This window comes from Podarcis filfolensis (assembly GCF_964270895.1).
Source record: "Podarcis filfolensis genome assembly, chromosome: 7".
NCBI classification, from domain to species: Eukaryota; Metazoa; Chordata; class Lepidosauria; order Squamata; family Lacertidae; genus Podarcis; species Podarcis filfolensis.
In genome coordinates, this window is record NC_139603.1 from 18,901,507 (window position 1) to 18,924,034 (window position 22,528).

Sequence of the window (22,528 nt, forward strand, 5' to 3'; positions counted from 1 at the left end):
ACCCAGTGGCTCCAGCGATCTGCAGCCCCCATGCTGCCCTACTGCCATAGTGCCACCCTGCACCCCCTTACCGTTCATTAAATCATCTGCAGCAGTTGCTCTGTAATGGATGGCAGAAGTCTGTGCACTGGTTTACAGAAGTGGATTGGCAGTTCTGGCAGCTCCTTCACTGCAGCCACAGGAATGCAAGTAGCCTTCCTTTTAACCCCTGTGCATTCCGTGTGTAAGACAACCCCCAATTTTTAACTAATTTCTTTTAGCAAAAGACATACACGGGAAATGACTGCAAATGCTGATGTAAGCCAAGAGAAGTCCAACACACAAAGATCAGGTGCTATCGTGAACTTTGAATGTCTGGATGTGCTTCAGAAGATTCATACGTTCCTGGAATCGTACATTAATTCTCTTTCTGCCCTGTTTAGTTCAAACTGATCTTGACTCCAGAATGATTTGGTAGTATTAGCAATGGCCTGAGTACTTCTCATATAACACTCTGTTCTGTTTCATTTTTCTTCCTATTGCCATTCTTAGAGAAGATATGTGAAGGCGTGATGAGCTCTGAATAGCTCCCTTCAGATCTTCTTCTAATGGCACATGGTCAGAGATATTGTCCTGAATGGTTAACTTCACCTTGAACTTTCCATGTGCCCATTCATATTCGAAACAGCTGCTTCAGAGGTGGTGGTGTTACATTTCAACAGAAGGGGTATCCCAGTAAAATTTGGTGAGCTTCTTGAAGCAAGCTACATACAAGACTGCTTTCTTTAACAGGGTGAAAACACAAATGTAGGTGACCTTTCATAAGAAGGAGAAAGATTTTGGGACGAGAAGGGTAAGGTTCAGCATGTTCTGAAGTCCTACCTTTGGATACATTCCAGTGTATTTTCAAAGTCTGTTATTGTTCCCTATGCCTTGTTGTGAAGCTTCAGGGAATCCGATCCCTCCCAAGGTGGCACCCAAGAATCAGAAAAACAATAAAAGTTCTTGCCAAGCAATTTATTCCATAATTCATAGAGAGCAACAAAGGAATGCAGCCTTCCCTGGTACAGTGGTACGTCGGGTTAAGTACTTAATTCGTTCCGGAGGTCTGTTCTTGACCTGAAACTGTTCTTAACCTGAAGCACCACTTTAGCTAATGGGGCCTCCTGCTGCTCCTGCGCTGCTGGAGCATGATTTCTGTTCTCATCTTGAAGCAAAGTTCTTAACCCGAGGAACTATTTCTGGGTTAGTGGAGTCTGTAACCTGAAGCATATGTAACCCGAGGTTCCACTGTAATGGTGCTGCTCCAAATAAAGTTTCACCCCCCTACGTCTCCCCTATTCGGCGTCACTCCTGCATCGGTTAATCTGAGCTTTCTGTCTCTGAGCTGTCTGTCCTAATACCCTCAGTGTGCGTCTGGTCTTGGGAGAGGAGAGTCAGGAATGCTTTCCAAGGACACTGAGTCTGTCAACTGTCTCTCCCCTGGTGCTTCTTCTTCTTCCTGCTGCTCTCCTCCCAATATTCCCCAGTTTCTCCTCTCTGCAGCCTCTGAACTATGCCCTTCCGCAAACCACTGTTCCAAATCTATACTGTCCTCCTGTTCTCAGGCAGGTTCAGGGGAAGGGGGGGAGCTCCCCACCATTCCTCCTCAGTCCAGCCCCTGATGCTCATAAACACATCCCTTGGCCTTGTGCTCCAAACTGTGTTCATAGATTCACAATGGCTCATACCATGCACTTGTCAAACCACATGGGAGTTGCTTCCCTGAGGTGCTCACTTACATGGCTATGGTAATGTGTTAGTATGTGGCACAGCCACATACTGTTCCTTCCAGCTGCAACATGCCATTACGTGGATTGGTGTTCTTGCCTGTGCTTGAAGGAAACCAGTGTCAGGAGCTGAGGTGTTTGAACTGGGAATCCTTTATCCGTACCCTGCCACATTCTCCAATGTTGTTGTGGTTGTTAAATTTATACCCTGCCCAACTGACTGGGTCACCTCAGCCACTCTGGGCAGCTTCCAACATATATAAAAATATACTAAACTTTAAACATTAAAAAATACCTTCCCTATACAGGGCTGTCTTCAAGGTAGAATCTACACACATATTAAAAAAAAAAAAAAAAACGCTGTGAAAACTTTTTTTTAAAAAAATGTTTTGAAAAACACTGAATTTGCCATTGCTCACCATCTCCATCTAGTGTCACATTTGTATTTTGCACATTGCAACACGCTTAAAACGTTTTATTTGCAGCTGTATAGCTGAGTCCCAGATGTCTTCTAAAGGCTGCATAGTTAGTTATCTCCTTGCCTCGGGGGTTGCTGAACTTCATACCCTCCAACATTTCTCTGATGAAAATATTTTATTATTTATTTATTTATTTATTAAATTTATATACTGCCCTATACCCGGATGTCTCAGGGCAGTTCACAGAAAAGATCACAGGATATAAAATTAAAATAAAAGCAATAACTCAATAATACACCCCCCAAGAGACACATTTAAAAGGGTATGGGATGTTGATCAGGTCAACCAAAAGCCTGGTTATAAAGGAACGTTTTTGCCTCATGCCTAAATGTGTATAATGAAGGCACCAGGTGAACTTCCTTGGGGAGAGCATTCCACAGACGGAGAACCACTGCAGAGAAGGCCCGTTCTCGTGTTGCCACACTCCGGACCTCTCAAGGAGGGGGCACACGAAGAAGGGCCTCAGAAGATGATCTTGGGGTCTGTGTAGGTTCATATGGAAAAAGGCGGTTCTTGAGGTATTGTGGTCCTGAGCCATTTAAGGTGTTATTGGTCAAAATCATCACCTTGAATTGGGCTTGGAAACTACTTGGTAGCCAGTGCAGTCAGACCAGAATCGGTGTAATATGCTCAAACCGTCTTGCTCTGGTGAGCAACCTGGCCGCTGAATTCTGCACCAGCTGAAGTTTCCAAACCGTCTTCAGAGGCAACCCTACATGTAACACATTGCAGTAATCTAATCTTGAAGTTACCAGAGCATAGACAACAGTAGTTAGGCTATCCCTGTCCAAAAAGGGACATCCTGCCATACGCTCCAACATTTCTCTGATGAGTGGTTTCTGTAAATCTGGGACTGTCTCTGGAAAATAGGGACACTTGGAGGGTCTGCTTTATCCTGCAGCTGGTCTAGCCTAGTGAGGATGGTCAGGTCCCAGGGCCCCATTTGGGCACAGAAAAGAAATTGTGCCACATCAGCTGTGATGATTAGCAAGCAGTATGGGGTTTGCGGATTGGCCAGGGTTGAAACTCTTCTGGTATAAGAGTTTCTGTCTTTTTCAAACCAACAGAGAAGAAACTCCTGCCTACTATACTTCAGTTGGAACCTCAGCTTCATACTCTAGCTGCTGACTGCAGGGATTTAGAGATGGAGAACACAGGCCAGCTCCATTTGGTTCTTTGTATGGTCCATCACAGACTTGCCCTCATCACTGACACTATCTACCCCTTCACCTGATCCAGGGGGTGCATGCAAAGCAGGTAAGCTAGCAGTAGGCCACAGTTCCTCCGCAGACAGGCCTTGCCCCTAGCTTGAGGAGCTTGTAACTTGGTAGACCATGTGCAAAATCAGGAAGCAAACCAGAGATACAAGTGCTCCTGAGGAGCAATCCTATGTGCATTCAAATACGGTGAGAGAACCACCAACAAGTGGTGCTGCTACAAATGGATCATAAAGAATTTTCGCATGATCTGGGGTGGTGGCATGGGGAGAGCAGTGACTTTTTAAAAAAGGAATAATGCTAGAGTTTAGAAATAACTAAAAAGTAAGCTTTTCAATGTTTCACATGGGATTCTGATGAGCAGGTTTTAAGCCTGAGACCTTACGCATAATTCCATTTTCCCCAGGTTCTCTCCCAGGTTTATTACTCCCTGCTTCACTTTTACACATGGCTCATAACCGTGAATTTCATCTTGCATAGGTTAGGGAGAATAATAGATTTAGTTTCCTTATAAAACTGTAAAACAGAAATATGCACTTGTGTTTGTTGTCATGTTTAAGTTGTTAGTCATAAGTCTCTGAAGACAAATTACTTCCAGAGCACTTTCTGGAACAGCAAATACTGAAGGCTGCTCATTGTAATTCTTTACTGTTGAGAAGGGAACACCACAACTGAGCCAAAGAGACATACAACCTTTTTAGCTTAAGAGACAGATAAAAGGTATATTTGAATTAGGCCTGCATCTAAATTGCATATTTTTGATGTCAACTGAATTGAGGGCCGGTAGGGGGGCAGAGATCCATATGAAAGAAAAGGGATATACACAACTATTTCAGTTGAAATAAGATGTGTTTTTCTTATACCTGGGCTATAAAAGGTAAAGGTAAAGGACCCGTGGACTGTTAAGTCCAGTCAAAGGTGACTATGGGGTTGTCGTGCTCATCTTGCTTTCCGGCCAAGGGAGACGGCGTTTGTCCACAGACGCCTTCTTGGTCATGTGGCCAGCATGACTAAACAGCTTCTGGTGCAATGGAACACCGTGATGGAAACCAGAGTGCACTGATACACTGTTTACATTCCTGCCGCAGCCATACCTGCACTGGCATGCTTTTGAACTGCTAGGTTGGCAGGAGCTGGAACAGAGCAACAGGAGCTCACCCCGACATGGGGATTTGAATCACTAACCTTCTGATTGGCAAGTCCAAGAGGCTCAATCATGTCAAAAACCCTGAAGAGTCACTGCCAATCAGGGCAGAAGATACCATACAAGATGGAGCAATGATCTGACTCACTATAAGGCAGCTTCATGAGAGAGCTTAGAATCATATAATTGTAGAGTTTGAAGGAGCTACAAGGGCTATGTAGTTCAACCCCCAGCAATGCAGGAATCTTTCAAACCAACTGAAGGAATGGGTTTCCCGAATCTAAAACCTGACTGTGCAGTCAGTCTGAAATGGGCCCCAAAATCCCCATTTTTCCTTCTCCAAGGGTCCATTAGCTAAAAACCATTAACTTGAGCTCTTGAGCTAATGTATAACAGGGACCCAGCTGTATAAGCAAAGCACTCTCCTTTATCAGTCTGTGACGCTTAATGGATGGCCTTGTCAGTTCCGAAGTGGAGACGGGACGGCAGAGCTGGGGCTTATCTTATCTTATGGGTTGTAAATATCCTGACAATGTGACGCACAGACCTTGCAAGACACCCCCACGCTCGGGGATGGTGCCAGGAGTGCTCTTAGAGTTGGTGACCTTCTTACCCCAAAATAAGGCATACAGGAACAGGAACATCCTTTTATGGTCAAGAGTACAGGAACAGGAACATCTGTTTATGGTCATGGATGTCAACTTATGTGTATAAGCTGATGTGGCTGGATTCCTGGGGAGGGGGCAAGGGGACCAGAAAGGGTATATAAGCTGTGTGTAACCGCTCTTTAAGTGCTCTTGCTGTGAACTGACCATGCAAGTGCCTTTCTGCTGCTCCGGAGAGCAGAAATAAATAACTCTTTCTCTGAATCCACCTCGGTGTCATTTGACTTCCTTTCTCCCTCCCGGGAGCGACGCAGACCCCACCAATCGGTAAAGTCTAAGAAGGCTACACAACGACCCTAAGATTAAGAGTCTCATGCTCTACCAGCTGAGCTATCCCAGGTATAATTACAATCATACCACAGCCCAGTCCTAGCAAACTCTGCCTAGCAGAGTCTTCTACCCCTGGTGATGCTAATGTCATCAACAAACTCAGCTGTGTCAGGAGTCAGAATTGTCCTAGTAAGGCATCGTGTGTTTTGCAGTCCCCACTGAAATCCCCAGCAGCATTCTCGCACAGGGATCAAACAATGAAATGCCAAAACGTTCAGCTGCTTTGATTGACTATTTCAAGTCATTTATCCGATAAAATACTGTCACACATTGTCAAACGCTGGCAGCTGTTGCATTTCAGCCGTCAAACGCTTTCATGACTCCTACATGTCCGATAGAATGCTGTCAACTACTGAATGCCAGCAATCACATCCTAACTTTCCCCCTTTCCCATAATGAGAGGGAAGTCATGTGTCGTTGGATTAAATGAGGGCCACAACCTAAGAGATTTGCACTGATCAATCTACAGAGTGGGTTAACTGGCTGAGGCTGGAGCCATCTAGCAATCTCCTACCTCCCCTCCATTTTGGACATGCTTAACGTGGTTCCAAATCTGAACTGTACTGTTGAGAGGCTGCTGTTCTTTGTGGCCATGCTTAAACTTAGTGCTGACAGAGGCATCCTGCACTGCCATGACCTGAGGCCCAAATCTCTGAATGTGCAGCGCTTTCAAGTGCCAAGGGCTGTTCCCCACTCTCTGGATCTCAAAGCTCTGAATTTCAGGTCAATGGGTTGTATCCCAAGCAGCACCAAGTCATGGTCCCATCAGCACAAGGATTTCTGTTTGTGCAATGCTCTTTACAGACTTCTTCCTGCACATGCCCCCCAAATCAGTTCCAAATTTGAGGATGGGGTGGCGTGCACATGGACATGGGGGGAATGTCCCATAGTGCAAGTAGAACTCCTTGTGCTAACGGAAAGTGTTCATGGAATCTTCTTCTTCTTTGGTGATCACTGGTAGCCAAGTAAGATTGTCTTCCATGAACACGGTCTTAACAGTGAGTCTGTAAGTGACTGTGGAGGCCAGTTCTGGATCCACACACCCTTCCACAGTGGGGACAAAGGTTTCCGGGTGGGAGTTGAACACGGTAAGGGTTTGTCAAACATGCCTTCTTCTTGGCTCGTTATTCCTTTCGTCCTGAGTTTGAGCATCTTCAAAGTCCATGACACCTTTGGTAATTTGTAGAATACCACCCAGTGGAACCCCTCCCCTTCAGTATCTGGGTGCCTCTTGGTACTTACCAGTGACTATTCTGCATCTTGGGCTTTTTCTACATTGCCCAGTTCTACATTGCTGCCACCTGATGTCATTAACTTATCAAACAGAATTGCCTTGATGATGATACACTGCAGAGAATGTGAAAAATTCCCAGAACTCCGCCACTCAGAGATGTGAGGTGAAAACTCCTACTCAGCCCTAAAACAACTAGCTAAGCATGCATTGCAAACTGGGTGGATGACTGGGAGCCAGAACAAATTACACCATGCCTGTGGAGGAACCCTGCGTTCTTCTGTTCCCATAATCCTGTGTTCTTCTGTTTCCATAGTGGCTGGTGTCATCCAGAGCATTTGTCCTGCTAATGGGCTCAGAACCATGCATTACCTCTCATGATGTCACATGCAATGCAACTCTGCAACCTATGTACTTTAAAGTCACAGGGTGAGTGGGCGGAGAGAAAACAAGCAGGAAAAGGCAACTGCTAAATGCACAGTGGTACCTCAGGTTAAGAACTTAATTCGTTCTGGAGGTCCGTTCTTAACCTGAAACTGTTCTTAACCTGAAGCACCACTTTAGCTAATGGGGCCTCCCGCTGCCACCGCACCGCCAGAGCACAATTTCTGTTCTCATCCTGAAGCAAAGTTCTTAACCTGAGGTACTATTTCTGGGTTAGCGGAGTCTGTAACCTGAAGCATATGTAACCTGAAGCGTATGTAACCCAAGGTACTATTTCTAGGTTAGCGGAGTCTGTAATCTGAAGCATCTGTAACCCGAGGTACCACTGTCATATATTAACTGCCACAAAATGTTTTAGATCTCAAATGGTGAATATAACCTAGTCACTGAACAATTAGACATCAGGACATTATTTGCCACCCAAATCCACAGAGTTGGATTTTGAAAGTTTGAGGATTAATTTGTTTCAGCTTTTTTTATTTTAAATGTCCCATATTTGTCTTCATCTCTCTTCTTCATATCCTTTCCAGTTAATCCATGCAACGGCGTGTGCTGTATAATGGGTAGGAAGAAGAATGCATCCCCTCCTTTTTTAAACAGCCCAAACCAAAATATTTTTAATTGAATTTTCAGTATTCACCTGGCTCTCACAGAACACCTGAACTTTTGTGTTCATGAAATATTTGGTCCCACCTGCAGAGACAGTATGAACTACTTGCCTTTTTCTTTTCCTTCTCTTGGTTAATGCTGTCAAGAGATTTCTACTTCTACTGAGGCTGCATTTTTCTTCCCTTCCTTTCAGCATTATTCCGCCTTGAAGTTACAATTGCATTAAAACACGTAGGTGTCTTCTTGTTGCTTTTTTAAAAATGCAAGGCTTTGTAAGGCTAGTTTACTGGGATTTATTGCAAGTTAATTCTCCTTATCTTCTAGGGAAACATATTGCTGAGTTCACCTTTTCTAGTGGCCTCTTATTTACAACCATACACAATTTAGTTCTCCTCTCCCTCTCAGTAACTGAATTTCTGCTTGTGAATGCATTGCACAGTCCATGTTGTTGTTCTGCAGGAAAGTGGTTAACTCCTCTAGAAAAAAAACAACAAAAACCTTACTTAAGGCAGGAACATGAAACCAAATAGAATTTGGCTGAGGACTACTACAACGTTGCCACAAATACATCTATCTATCTATCTATCTATCTAGCCAGCCACATAACATTAAGTCTGTGTGAACTCAGCCAGATAGATAGATAGATAGATAGACAGACAGACTGATCTACCAGTCGTGCCATATTGTACACCCTCTGTTGATTGTAAAGTTTGATATTTTAATTATTTTGCAAAATTCAGAGAACAATCCTAACTCCCTGATCGGCGATATGGGAGATTAGGATTAGACAGAGACACCCCTCTACTGGGTTCAGCTGCTTAAAAGGGCATCACCACATAATTCCTCCCTGCGATAGCCAGTTTGGGGCTCTGAAAGAGGGTGTTACAATGAATCAGGGCATCTGGCTGCTAACTAAAAGGTTGTTGGTTCAAGCCCACCCAGAGATGGTTGTTTGGGGACAGGATTCCTGTCTTACAAGAGTTTGGACTAGATGACCCTTGAGGTCCCTTTCAACACTACAGATCTATGATTCTATGGGGCAGAGGTTGGGCCAGCCATGGATCTAATGGATCCAAAGCTTTTTCATCTGTTTAGGGAAGTTTTTAATGTTTGGTGTTTTATCGTGTTTTTAATAGTCTGTTGGGAGTTCCCCAGAGTGGCTGGGGAAACAACAGTCAGATAGGCGGGATATAAATTGTTATTGTTGTTATTATCAGGAAGATAGTGCTTTAGGAGCCATTAGCTTGTACAATATGTGTCCTTGCAGAAATAATAATAATAATAATAATAATAATAATAATAATAATAATAATTATTATTATTATTATTATTATTATTATTATTATCTCCCTGAAAGGAGCCAGCTTAGACACCTCAGATTTTTGTCTTGTAAACTGTCCTGAGATCTCTTGATGAAGGGCAATATATACAGGTGAAACTCAGAAAATTAGAATATTGTGGAAAAGTTCATTTATTTCAGTAATTCAACTGAAAAGGTGAAACTAATATATGAGATAGACTCATGACATGCAAAGTGAGATATGTCAAGCCTTTATTTGTTATAATTGTGATGATTATGGCTGATGAAAACCCCAAATTAAAAATCTCCGAAAATTAGACTATTAAATGAAATCAGCAAAACAAGGATTGCAAATAGACCAATATTGGACTTCTGAGAAGTAGAAGCATGCATATGTACTCAGTACTTTGGTTTGGGCCCCTTTTGCATCAATTACTGCCTCAATGCAGCGTGGCATGGATGCTATCACCTGTGGCACTGCTTAGGTGTTATGGAAGACCAGGATGCTTCAACTGCAGCCTTCAGCTCTTCTGCATTGCTCGGTCTCATGTCTCTCATCTTTCTCTTGGCAATGCCACATAGCTTCTCTATGGGGTTCAGGTCAGGCGAGTTTGCTGGCCTGAAATAAAATGAAATAAATTAACTTTTCCACAATATTCTAATTTTCCGAGTTTCACCTGTAAATCAATCATTACATTACATTACATTTATTATATTAATAGCCAGCCTGGAGCTGATGAAGCAAAAACAATGTGGGTGTGCTTCCATCACCTTCCACCCTAGTTGGCATGAGTTTGAGGGGCTTTGGATGGCTTTAGTGGTTCCACTGATCTGTCCTACCAGCCTCATTTTTGTATAGCTCTGTTCTTCTGCTTCCTCTGGTCATGAGAAGAGTATGTAAAGTATTGCATACCCATCCCCAAACCCATCAACTCTGATTTCTAAGATTTCTGCATAAATCACCCATACATCATCAAGGATCTCTTCACCTTCATAAGGACCAAAAACCTATTTTTTTTCCATTTTAAGAATGCTGAAATAATGGAGAAACTTCTTTTTCTGTATTCCTGAAGAATTTTCCTACAAAGCACGTCCACTTGGAAGATGACCTGGGATCCCCAAGCTATCTCCAGAATTGAAGAGGGGACGTACTCAGTGGTATGCTACTTTTGACAATTATCACCTGCCTCTCTGTGCCTTCTAGGTACACAGTAGTTTACAAAACAACAACAACACATTTTGGCAGGTCCCTTCCCCAAGTCTCCCAATCTATAAATAGATGAAGGGAAATGGAGAGAAGGGAGAGAAGTGATGAATACAAGCAGATTTCCTTCCATATGTCCATTTGACCCCCTTCACAGCATAGAGATCTTGCGGGAGTTTGCCCCTCTTCCCTAGCAATGGTGACTTCTGTCCTATCTCACAAATCAGCTGATGGCTTCAGCAAACCTGTCAGGCCATGAGTACCTCTCATTCCTGCTAGGACAGTTAATTCCTAGCTTGTCAGTATAGGGACAACACAGATTCTTACAATACAAAGAACACCAAAATAGATAAAATAGCCAGTCTCTGGGAAGTTGAAGTTAATTAATAAGCATGAGATTTTCATTGGAAAATATAGTCTTAAGATATAAAAATCCTGTGTGCTCTCTAAGAAATAATTTGGTTGCATCTGGAAAAGTGCTTGACAAACAATTGAAATCAAACTTAATCTATTTTCAACTTAGATGCATCCGTACAAAGATTTATGAAGAGAAAACTTTTTAAAGTCCTACATATTCAAATTTCCCCTGAAAGCTCTTGTTTATATTTACATAATGTACTTTATGAGCTTCATTTTATATGTGATTGTGCCATACGAGAGAGCGACAAGTAAACAGATCAGCCAAGTCAGCTCTATAAAAAATTATTGAACCTATAAAATGTAAAAATTCCACTAATAAATAAATTTATTGAAAGAACCTTTTGGATGTTTGGTAAACATCCAACATTTCACTGAAACCACAGGGGTAACTGCTGATAGTCAAATACGCTATCATGATGGTGTTTCTATGATCAGCAGAAAGAGGTCTATAAAATGGATGGAGAAGACAGGTGCCTAAGGAGGTTTTTTTAAAAAAATAGTCAAAATTCAATCCTGTAGCCACTAACCTGAGAAGAAGCCTCTGAACTCCATGGAACTTACTTCTGAGTAGACATTTAGAGAAATGTTCTGTTACAGAACAATCCTAACTCTGGCCAGGCAGCTATGGGGTATCTCAGATGTTGCAATTACAGCCCAATCTGCCTCACTGGCTAGGGCAGAATTCAGGCAACCTGAGGGTGGAGAACCCACTAGCTGTCTTGAAACTCTCCTCTCCTCTTCCTTTGAACTAGGACAGCCTTACAAAAGCCAGGCCCTTCCAGATGTTTTGGCCAACAGCCCCCATCATATCTGAACATTTGCCATGGTGATTGAAGCTGATGGGGTGTGTGGTCCAAAACATCTGGAGACAACGAGGTTGAAGAATGCTGGACCTTGCCATATACAAGAAGCTTCTTAGTTATCAACACCTATCTCAAGCCTGAGCCCAGTAAACATTCAAGAGACAAAACACTCACTGTTCCTACAGAAACATCCAGGCTGCAGCTAACATAGAGGCCCTGGGTGATATTGTGCATTCAAAGAAATGAGGGATCTTGAGAACTGTAATTGTCATCAGCCCCAAACCTGTTTTGAATGTCAGGGCTGAATCCCAGACCATGTGAAGAAATAACGAATAAATTTGACTCTGAGAATCTGAGTGACTTTTTCTCATGACTGGATAACTATGGCCACTTCCGGGACACCAGAGATTGATGGCATCCAAATTCAATGTCAAAATCCAGACAGCCTAAGACCAAATACTCTTGCTTTTTCATGGCAAAATGCATCTGTGGGGAGGAGGGTTGTGTTTGGTTGTCATTGTTTTAAAGAAACAAATCCTCCAAGGTTTGGCAGACTCATCATTGTTAAGAGATTCTGAAAGCTTTTGTAACCTAGGGCAGTATGGGGAAAAGATGAGAAACTGGGATTGTCATGTCTTTATGCTCTATATCGCTGCACTGAACTGGAGGTATCTAACCACTAGGTTTGACATGAATTTGCTATCATGAAGAACTTGTGGAGAGTGTCAGGAGTTCGGCCTACACTCGAGTAGGACCCTGGGAGCAGTTGCGTAGCGTGGGGGGTGCAGGGGGGGCCGGCCGCACCGGGCGCAACATCTGGGGGTTAGGATTAGCGGCGCAAATCCACGGGTTAGGGGGCGCAAATTACTTGCCTTGCCCCGGGTGCTGACAACCCACGCTACGCCACTGCCTGGCAGAGACACATGCCCAACTGGCATGTTCTCTCCCTCCTGGTAGATCGTTCAGGAGCTTCAAAAACTTTCTTCAGCCCGAACGTCACAGTGACCGATGCCAACAGACAGTGGCACACTTAGGGATCCGCAGAGTTTGTGCAACTTGCGTAACAGACCTCAGCAACTCAGCATTTTGGCTAATCTACTTTATTTACATATAAACACACATGGAGCACTGCAACATGGCTCCCTCTCTCCCTAGCATCAGACAGCAAAGAGAAAAAAACAAAGGACAATAGTCTCACTTCATGGAACACAGTAACACAAACATGCTGTATCCGTCACTTCCCACTTTGTGGAGTCAAAACATATACTGTCATGTGATAGACAACAATCCCATGACTGCAATCATGGAGAAGGAATTCTAACAGAGAGTGCAGTAAGCAGTTGGACACACTGAGAATATTTCATCAAAAGACCTTCCAAATGTCCACGGAAGAAAACAAAAGCCATTTCAACTGAAGGATTTCAACTGGTTCTGATGATCATCATCATTATAATTTATATTTTTGCACCAGGATGTCTCAAAACAACTTACACAATAAAAGCTGAGAATCAGTATCAAACTTTATTTCAGTCAAAGACCAGCATAAGATAAAACATGGATAAACTGAACACATAAGACTTAAAACAGGTAAGGGATAAAAGCTAATAATTAAAAGGTGGTTATACCATACATAACTTTAAAAAGATAAAAAAGGAGAAACTGTTAAAAACAACTATAAGGGAGGGAATGTAAAGGAGCACAATAAAGGCAGACCTTAAAACCAGATACAAAACCAACAATAAACAAAAACTAAAATACTCACCCCCCCCAAAGGAAAAAGTTCTACCAATCCCACTTACGGGATGAGCACAAAAAGAATGATGATAATGTTTTGAAAACAATCTAATCATAATTGGAGGTCGATCTGCTGTGATTCTGAATCTTAACAAATAGTGATAGGACCAGAATACAGAATTGACTAAGAAATCTAACTTACTTTTTAAAAGATGTAATGATTTTCTGTATCACTTTCCTTCTTTCTCTGACGCTATCGCTCTCTAATAATGCGAATCTCCAGCTAGTGCTATATATCTGTATGCAACACAATAACCCCTTCTCTTCTGGCTCATTCCACCCCTCTTCCCTCAAATACCTGCTCTTACCAAAGACCTCTAGTCAAGACATCCAGCAGAAGGACGTGTCACAAGGGAGTCCATGTTACCATGACATTAGCCACCTTACTCAACAGTGGGTATTATTCTGCATAATATTAATTTTCATTTCAATATTCATTTTTACAGGTTTTGATGAATTAAGATGCTTGAATTATTATTATTTTACTTAGAAACATTCTATACCTCCCCTCATCCTGTGGATTCCAGTGCTGTGTCCAATCATAAAAATATAATATAGGAAAAACAACATTATATTCTTCAAACAAAAATAAGATTCAGAGGCAACACAAATATGAAACTGTTGCAGAAGAACAGGGACCACACAACCCCCAGGCAAGTAAAAATAACCTGGTGCCAGAAAGACTGTAGTTGTTTCATATTCCATGTGTGTTTTACTGTGTGTTTTTGGCTTTCTCGGTGAAATGTTAGCGACAAATATCTCAAATTGCCCAAGGCTTATAGTGTGGCTTCATCTGGTTTGGAAATCTGTACATCAAGGAAATATAAAAAGAATGAAAACACATGTGGCACATCAATATTCTATATTGACCCCTTTGGCACCCAGACTATCAGAGACATGAATGGTAAATGTGTATTCTCCAAGTTGTGACTGATAAAGTAGACTTGCTTCCACATATGCATATCACATCTTTAGAATTTGACCATAGCTCATGAACTCAGTGTTGGCTCATTGTGAGATCGATAGCTTTTCTGTTTTCAGCAACCTCTCTATTTTAAGCAGGTCCTTTATTTTAAGCAATCTCTCTTCCTTAAAAAATAAAAATAAAATAAAAAAGGAGGAGGGATATTAAAGAGGCAGTTGGTTTTAAACACAGTCCTCCAGAAAAGCAGGTCCCTAAACCTAATTATCTTTTATCACGGTGCCAGGATTTTTCCAAAACATTTACCATTCGTTTTACTTTCATTTTTTTGCCAGTCATTTAGATAAACCAATTATGTGCCATCAAAAGTCAATTCAGTTTCCAATTTACTTAATGACTAACACTTACCAAGTGAACAATAAGTACATCAACGGCATTAACTGTTGCTTTTGAGCCTTTCCAAACTAATGGGATCTAATCAATGAACAATTAGAATATCTCCATCTCAATTATGCTTCCCAATGGAACTTCACAGCAGGTATCACTTGCAGTTTATTCTGATGCCCTTCCCATCCATTTTTTTGTCCCTGCTTTGGGGATAAAATGGTCAGAAGGAGCTACAGTTTAAAGAAATAATTAAGAAGTGTGAGGTGTCCAAGGTGCTTCTCCCACAATAGCTACTTCTTTTGAAACTGTGAAGCTTACTAAACTGTATGCTCCTATCTTAAGTTCTTCTGGAGATGCCCTGCTCCAGGCATTCTCTTTAGTAGGGGTGCACTTCTACAAATTACAGGGCCTTTTCTGTGGTGGCATCCAAATTTTAAAATGTCCTCTCTAACAAGGTTCACCGGGTTACTGAACTTTTAAGAGTTCTTATTTGTTTGTTTGTTTGTACCAGGTGAAGGCCCTCCAATTATTTTGCATTTTGCATTTTAGATTGTTGATGTTTTAGATTGTTTTGTCTTCTTGTTTTTTCTGCTTTTTTCTGGTGGTTTTAAATTGTGTTTATGTGTTGTGTGGATTCATTTTATTCAACCCCACACCACCTGCAGAGCCAGCCGAAAACATTTTGGCACCTGAGGCAAACCACAAAATGGTGTCTCACCACGGCACCCAGAAAGAAGGGGTGAGGGGAGATCTTTGTCAGGAACAAGGGGGGATAAAGATCTACAACAGGATCTGGTGCCCCTGTGGATCATGCTGCCTGAGTCAGTCGCCTCATGGAATCTTTTGATGGAAGTTGGTTAAGAAATGTTTAAAACAAATAAGTGAACTTGTCAGGATACATTGCTGTGAAAACAGGGAATCCTCTTCTCTGGGTGCAGCCTCCCCATGTGACAAGCTATCAGTACTGCAAGTTGGAATATCTTCTTAGACAATGAGCTACCTTCTGTCCTCCTAGGCTGGCCTTGGCCCTCCAAAGCTGCACACATGCCATACATTTAAAGCACAACTCCCTACAAAGAATTTTGGATTTAATTTACCGTATTTTTCGCCCTATTGGACGCACCGGCCCATAGGACGCACCTAGTTTTCAGGGGGGGGAATCAAGGAAAAAAATATGATTTCTCCCCCGCAGCTCTGGGAGCAGCGGACAGGCTGCACGCAGCCTGTGCGCTACTCCAAGACCTTCTCCCTGCTTTTGCGGGAGGTGGCGGAATTCCCCCACCTCCCGCAAAAGCCCACAGGAGCCGTACACGACTCCTACGGGCTTTTCGACCAGGAGGGAGAAGGGAGTGAAACGGCCAGTCAGTCCCTTCTCCCTCCTTGGGGAAAAGCCCCCAAGGGCGGCGCGCTCTTCAAAGGGTGCGCGACTCCTGCGGGCTTGAGGTGGGGGAATTCCCCCACCTCCTAGAAAAGCCAGCAGAAGCCACGGAGCCCCTTTAAAGAGTGCGCGGCTTTTGCAGGAGGTGGGGGAATTCCCCCATCTCCCGCAAAAGCCCACAGGAGGGAGAAGGGACGGACTCAGCCAGTCAGTCCCTTCTCCCTCCTCGGGGAAAAGCCCCCAAGAACGGTGCGCTCTTTAAAGGCTGCGCAGCTCCTACGGGCTTTTCTACGAGGTGGGGGAATTCCCCCACCTCCTAGAAAAGCCAGCAGAAGCCGCGGAGCCCCTTTAAAGAGCATGCGGCTTTTGCCTGCTTTTGCGGGAGGTGGGGGAATTCCCCCATCTCCTGCAAAAGCCCACAGGAGGGTTGGAGAGTAGCGGGAAGGCGTCGCTCGCCTTCCCGCTGCCCCCCAATCTCTGGGGCTGGCGGTGGGGGAAGCGCTGCTTTCCCCACTGCCAGCCTCAAACCCGGGTTGGAGAGTAGCGGGAAGGCGTCGCTCGCCTTCCCGCTGCCCCCCAATCTCTGGGGCAGGCTATGGGGGAAGCGCTGCCCCCCATCCTCTGGGGCTGGCGATGGAGGAGGCGCTGCTTCCCCCCACTGCCAGCCTCAAAGAGCAGACTCTCCTGGCTTCAGCGGAAGCAATGCAAAGCCTCCAGAGCACAGGCTTCGGAGGATTCGCGATGCTATCGCTGAAGCCAGGGAGCCTGCATTCGCCCCATAAGACGCACACACATTTTCCCTTCATTTTTGGAGGGGAAAAAGTGCGTCTTATAGGGCGAAAAATACGGTACCCCACACAGAGAGAGCTACGATTCACAGCACCCATAATGTACTACAGTTTCCTAAGCTTTTATGCAGGAAGCCATATGCTTTAAGTGTACGATCTGTGTGCTGTCCAAGACAAGAACGGCTATTAAAAGCTTCCAGGAATTTGCTTGAACAACAATGGCTAACTCACTGAACCAAGGTCCCAGCTCCTGGATGCTCTCAGATAACTGCCTCCAGCTTAATTCTGACGGAAGCTTGGGAAGGGGAGAATTTAAAAGTCGCACTGAGGTTTAATCCAAACACTCACAGCATTAGCTGGCATATAATCCAGCTAAATATTTTTTAGTAAACAATTGTCCATGGTGCCCCATGTCCTTTTCCATTCTCTAATTCTTCAGGAGTTGCATGCCCTACAGTTTGCTTGAAACTAAGCAACAGCTGAAGTTTTATTTTCTGTAATCCAGGTGATTTGACAGCAACAGCACATTGTGCGACAAGGAAGCCTAAGGTGGTTCCCACCCATAAAAATGGCCCTAGGCACCAACCTAATATTTGATTAGCTTGAATGAGAACTGCTGGGAGACTGTCTGCTTGCTGCAAATTTGCACTGACCACTGAAATTTGAATTCTGTGCCCTGACATAAGAGAGATGAGATAAGAGAGGGAAAAGATTTCTAGCAGAAGGGATACCACATAATTTTTGTTTCTCCTGAGGTTGTTACTATTTTAGCGATATGGCTGCATTCTCATAATTGTATTTGCCAAAGACATTTTATACAGTCTGAGCCATTAACCTTATTGACTTTCACTATAGCAGTTCGAAAGCACGTCAAAGTGCAAGTAGATAAATAGGTACCGCTCTGGCGGGAAGGTAAACGGCATTTCCGTGCGCTGCTCTGGTTCTCCAGAAGCGGCTTAGTCATGCTGGCCACGTGACCCAGAAGCTGTACGCCGGCTCCCTAGGCCAGTAAAGTGAGATGAGTGCCGCAACCCCAGAGTCGGTCCTGACTGGACCTAATGGTCAGGGATCCTTTATAGCTACATATGCACACATTCTAAAGTTCTCTCTCTTTCTGAACGATCGGATTCACTGTTGTCCACACTTAAGGACTGAAAGAAGAGTGTGCCCCATGACAATTTTAGAGAATAAGAAAATTGTGACATTTTTGTGGGGGGGCTTATTTCTGAAAGCAGAGGCGGCTTTCAGAAGTGGAACTAATGGAGTCATTTGCTTTGCATATAGGTTACAGAAAACAGTGAACGCTGCAAATGAAAAGTTATTATCCATTGTACTAGACTGAATAAGAAGATTCTTAATCCTACTTGTGCAATATATTGTGATTTTAAGAAATGTAATCTGGATCCTGAAATACCACTCGTGGGGTGAAGGGGCAAACTATCTATATATTTATAATACAGTGTGGTATGGAAAATTATTATTTTTTTAAAAAAGCAGAGGTGACAGTGTTCTCTCCCCTTTCCTGCTTAAAATAAAGTTTCCCCACTGCTTAAAGCAGCATGGAGCTACTATTGTTAGTGGCTGTGTAAGCTAGGAAGCTGGAATGACTCATTTGGAACAACTTCATGTCCTATATCAGGAACTGGGGGTATTTTAGGTCTGACTGTATTGCAGAAACACTCTTGCTGGAGCGGAGTGGGGGGCAACCTTCACGGACAAATGAAGGCCAGATCTTCCCCCCCATGCTTCCCTCATGCTGTGCTACCCTTCTGACTGAGGCATTTTGAGATAACATGTCAGCCTGCCTGGCAGCTGACTGAAGCAGCAGGAAAAAAGGCTTCTTTTGCCAGCAGAACATGCACCCCCCAAAAAAAATAACCCTTCACAACTTCTTCCTGTCCCCTCCCCCCAAAAAAGAAACAGAGCTGTTAGGTTTCTGTTATGCCACTGTGCAGTTCTTGGAGTCACAAGACTCTATCGACATTCCAGATTGTTGGAAGTCTCACGGGAGACGGGAGACGGATGTTGATGTTACTGGTTTTCTGTTTCTTTGTCCTGTTGTTTTCTGTCTCTCACAGAGAGCAGATGCATATTCTTTTCTGTTGCGTAGTTAGAAATAAAGTTGCAATGTAGCACATATTTCTGGCTCCTTCTGCTGCGGTCTGGGTACTCTGCGCAATGGAGAGCGTGCCTGAAGTCTCATTCAAAGGCTTAGGTCATTAATGACCATCAGAGGAGAGCCTGGATGGGTTCCGAAGATACGCCCAGAGGAGTAGCTATTACAGCTCGGTCATATGGAGGCTCCGACAAGAGCTGCTTGGCCTTTGGGTTTCTTCTAGACTCGTGGCTTCTCATCCTGTGCCAGATTGTGATGGAAACAACACTAGCAGCAATCTGGAACAGGAAAAGAAATGCATGTGGAAGGCAGTCAGAGGACTGCAGAGCCTGTGGAAGTGAAGAGGGTCTCCAGCCACCGAAAAATGTTAGTGAGCTTTCTTTCAAAGTGTTAAAAAATGCCTGTAAAGTAAGGTAAACCCTGAAAACATCTTAGGAATGGGTCTCGTACCCTCCAACATTTCTCGGATCAAAATAGGGACGTCCCATTCCATAATGATAATTTTACTATTTATACCCCACACATCTTACTGGGTTGCCCCAGCCACTCTGGGCAGCTTCCAGCCTATATAAAAAACATAATGAAACATGAAACATGAAAAAAAAAACTTCCCTATAATAGGCTGCTTTAAGATAGCTTGGGGGTTGGATAACTCCATACCTTCCAACATTTCCCCAATGAAAATAGGGACATCTTAAGGAAAAGCAGGATATTCTGAGTTGGAAACTGGGATGGCTTCTCTAAATCAAGGAGATCCCTGGAAAATAGGGACACTTGGAGGGTATGTGAGAAGAGTTTCAGGCCTCCTTAGCAAAAGAGTAAGAGTGTCACCAAGTCATGTTTACAAACTTAGGTGGGGCTCTGTAGGAACCCTAGTATTCTGCTGTATCCTTCAGAGTCTATAGCCTTGATCCTGAAATACTTGGAGGGTCTGGTGTCTGCCCAGTCCCCAAAGAAGTAATTTGGCCTCCTTTTATTTGTTTTGTGGAGAGTGAATGGTTCCAGAAAAACAGAGGGGAACAGAGGGGAATTTTGTCCTTCGTAATAACCAGGATTGTTTGAATCACCCTGATCATGGGCACTACTAAATCAGATGATCTTTTTGCACTCCTGAAAGTGCTTATCCAAAGCTGCTGAGGCTTTTGGACTCCATTTAACCATATTGGCACACACACACACACACACACACACACACACACAAACACGACCTTTTCCCCAGCAACAGCTCACCTGAGCTTAGCTCCAGCGCCTCTTGCCATTCTAAGAGAACAAGGGAGATGTTCATGGTGAGCTCTGGCACCTCTGGGCTCTGTGTGTTTGTTCCAGGATTCCTTAAAAATACCAAAGGACTGTACATAAAATGTTATAAAAAGTTTAAAACAGGCATTAGTGAACAATTGTAAAAACATAGATTCTAAATTGTCTGCATAGGCCTGGTGGAACAGGGGAAAAAATAGCAGGCATTTTAAAGTTGGAACAGAAGACACCTCCCAAATCTCTGTTGTGAGATTGTTCCACAATACTGAGCCAATGTCACTAAATGCTCTATTTCTTTTCTTTGTCAAATGAGTCTCGCCAACTCAGAGAATGACCAATGCTCCTGTGGATGATACCAATGACCAAGCTTGGATAAAAGGGTTCAGATGGTCCCTGAAGTACCCTGGACCTAAGTTGTTCACGTCTTTGTAAATTAGTCCAAGAAGACTTGAATCACATTTTGACCACATAGCTATTGTTTTGTACCAATTCAGCCAGAAACACAGCTTCAGATGAAATGTATGTATGAATTCACACCCCTTCAAATCTTCTGTCCGTATTCTATTTTTACCAGTGTGTAGTTTTTCAATCACTGGACTGCCTACCGTTATAATGCCATATGATTTGCTGCTGCTGACTGATCCTGCATGCAGTGATATGATTTCAGATCCTTTCTTTGCAGGCTAGAATCGAACAATCCGACTCCCTGAGGTAGAAGCAAAAATTAAACCCTAACCCTCCTTAGGCCCAGTCTGCGTGTTATAGCTACCATGTCACCCAATGGACCTGGTTATCAATAGATTCAGGCTCACAAAAGGAAGTGCTTCCTCGCAGCACATATGAACACTTGAAGAATTTGCTGCTGTAGCCTCCAAGGAAGAAGAGAAGAGTTTGGATTTGATATCCCGCTTTATCACTACCCAAAGGAGTCTTAAACAGCTAACATTCTCCTTTCCCTTCCTCCCCCACAACACTCTGTGAGGTGAGTGGGGCTGAGAGACTTCAGAGAAGTGTGACTAGCCCAAGGTCACCCAGCAGCTGCATGTGGAGGAGCGGAGACGCAAACCCGGTTCACCAGATTACGAGTCTACCGCTCTTAACCACTACACCACATTGGCTTGGTTTAGCCCAGTATGGTGAAATCACTCAGTGCAGACAGGTAGAAAGAAGGGAAATGAATAATATTTGGGGATCTTTTCACCTTCTAGAAGGTAAAGTGAAGTTACACATACAGAATTAGCATGTGAATGGGAAATCAGGTCATGTATATCTGGTATTGTTTGTTATAATCATGTGGCAATTGCATGGCTTTTGTCCTTCAAGCTGAAAATTCCAATTTTGCCCATTGGGCTCAATAATATTTCTTTTTTTAAAAAAAACACAGTTAAGTGATATGGGGAGAACCTTCAAGGTTTAGCAATCTATCCCACATGGAACTCTGGGAATTGTAGCTCTGTGTGGGGATTTGGAGACCCCTAACAACATTCAGCACCCTTAACAAACTACAGTTTCCAGAATTCTTTAGAGGAAGCTTTGACTGTTTAAAGTGGTATGATTTTGCTTTAAATTCCTTGGACAGTTGATGGGTGTAGGAAAGGACACTATGACCCCAATTTATGTCCTGAATACTGTGAAAACCTACAGGCTGAGGTGGAAAAATCTCAAAACGAATGTGCTAACCCCTATGGCAACCACAAATATATAGTCCAGCTGTTTATTGAACCACAGCTCTTTTGTCCTGAATACTGTGCTCTTCTCCCTTAATATAATGCTACCTCATTCTCTCCAAACTGGGTCTGGCACCCTTCAACGTGACTGTTCTGTTGGAATAAAAAAATCCAAATATATAAGACATTTGAGGAAAAAAACTGCACCACACATCTCCATTTCTGGCAAACAAAAAACCTGCCACTCTATCTAGACTTTTGTTCCTGTTGCCTATCATTAAACCTTTCTTTTCTTTTAATTACAATATGAACATTTGCCATCGAATAAAAGGCAGGCTAAACACAGAAAAGCAACAAATTCCCTTTCAATTGCATAATTTTCAAGTACCTCCAGTTTCCCACTGTGCTTTGACATTTTAATTTCATTTCTGTTTCCCCAGTCTGTCTGCAATAAGACTCTTGATTCAACATAATGATAATGGGGTATGCATTCATATGGATAAATCTGTATAAATATTTGTTAGACTAATTGCTGCAACAGACATGTTTCTGAAGAGGATATTCACCTCTCCTGAGCTTGATTCAGGCAGTCAATGTTGTATCCAAGTAATGACTCCAGAATATA